We start from the raw sequence: 1,878 nt of genomic DNA on the forward strand, positions 1-1,878 counted from the left end.
GTCTTAAGACCGGTCTTAAGACCAAGACCAACTTCGAGTACCACAACACTGCCATTAACATTTTGTTCTTTTCCATTGATTAGACTTAGCCAAACTGATGCTTAGTGTACAGGTTCTCTCCTCCTCAGTTCACTGTCCAGAGCGGCACCTGGTGCACTCAGAAGATCTATAAGGAACAGAAAAAGCAAAGAAAGAGGGAAAAACAGGCACAAAAGGCAAATAGACTACAAAACTGGAGTATCAGCGACAATATTGTTGTTTCCTTTAATATTTCCATCCATCCATCCATCCATCCATTTTGTAACACCCTTGTCCCTAGTGAGGTTGGGAGGGTTGCTCCATCTCCAGCGAATATCTTGGGTGAGAGGTGGGGTCACCCTGGACAGGTCACCATTCTGTCGCAGTCCTTTAAGATGAATGTCAAATTGTAGGACTGAAAGAATAATGACCAAAGAACCAAACGCTGATTTGGACATTTTAGAGAGGTCAGGAACGTCAATGGGTTATGATCCATATACGCCACGATGTTAGCGACACCACTTAAATAACCATCAAAATATTTCAGGGCTAGGATCAAAGCAAACATCTCCTTCACCATCACAGAGTAGTTTAGCTGATGCTTACTGAACTTTTTTGAAAAATAGCTCACCAGCTTACCAATACCCAGATCATCCATATGTGTAAGAACGGCTCCAGAGCCCACATGACTGGCGCCCATGTAAAGCTGAAACGGGTGTTTAAGATGTGGTGCAACTAACACAGGAGCAGCACAGAGGAGCATTTTCACATGCTCAAAAGCCTGTTGACAAAGGAGAGACCACTCAAAGTTTAAATCTTTACGGCCACCAATGAGAAGTTTAGACAAAAACATCTTTAATATCCCACCAGTCCAAGAAAACGCACAAGCTTCTTCTTCATACCTGGAACATGAAACTGCTCTACTGTCTGAACCTTCCATGCAACAATGCAGATCTCACCTTGGCCTTGTCCAACCACAACACCTAAACAGGTTAACAGCCGCCCTTCCAAACTCACATTTGTCAAGATTGACTGTCAACAGTCAATCTTTTCCGGGACATCCGGAAAAGGTCCCGGATGCGCTCTATGTGCTCTTCCTACATGTCAGAACACACCACCATCGTCCAAGTAGACCGCACAACCAGACGTCACCAACCACTCTGTTCATTAATCTTTGAAATGTAACAGGTGCATTTGTTAGGCCAAACAGCTTTACTGTATAAGAATACAAGTCTGTAGAGGCAACAAACGCAGACACCTCCCTTTGTTAATGACACCTGGCTAAATTTACTAACAAGGCTAGAAGAATCCAAGGCAATCATCCATTGTTGGGAAACAGAAACAGTCTGGTTTTGTCACAGCATTACGTTTGGGAAAATCTGGGCAAAAAGATTTAGGGACCAGAATGAATGGTGATGCCCAATTGGACATACTCAGCTCTACCATCCCATTATCAAGCATATCAGCCACTTCTCCATCCAAGTACTTGCGCTTCTCCAGATTTACCCTGTAAAACTTTAGCATAAAGCAAAATTTATACATCCACATCATATTCTATCAAATGTGTACTTTCTGACGTGTCCGGAAATTGATTCATCAGCTCCTCTCCCAATGTTTCTGAGTTTTTAAGACGCTCATGTATCAGCGCGCTGTCCAACCCATCCGTTTTGCTGTCAGGTGAAAGTCTCGCTCCCCCCCAGCGATGGCTGTTTACCCTATATGCAAGTGTAGCATCATTACACTGCGGCTGAAATAAATCAACCTCACAAAAATAACATGGCCTATTAACATGCTGATAATAGGCTCACATGACACAACTCAGGGTTCCTACAGCTTAAGGCAAGTTCAATTTAAGACTTT

This window comes from Poecilia formosa, unplaced genomic scaffold, assembly GCF_000485575.1.
Source record: "Poecilia formosa unplaced genomic scaffold, Poecilia_formosa-5.1.2 Scaffold467, whole genome shotgun sequence".
In the NCBI taxonomy this organism is placed as follows: domain Eukaryota; kingdom Metazoa; phylum Chordata; class Actinopteri; order Cyprinodontiformes; family Poeciliidae; genus Poecilia; species Poecilia formosa.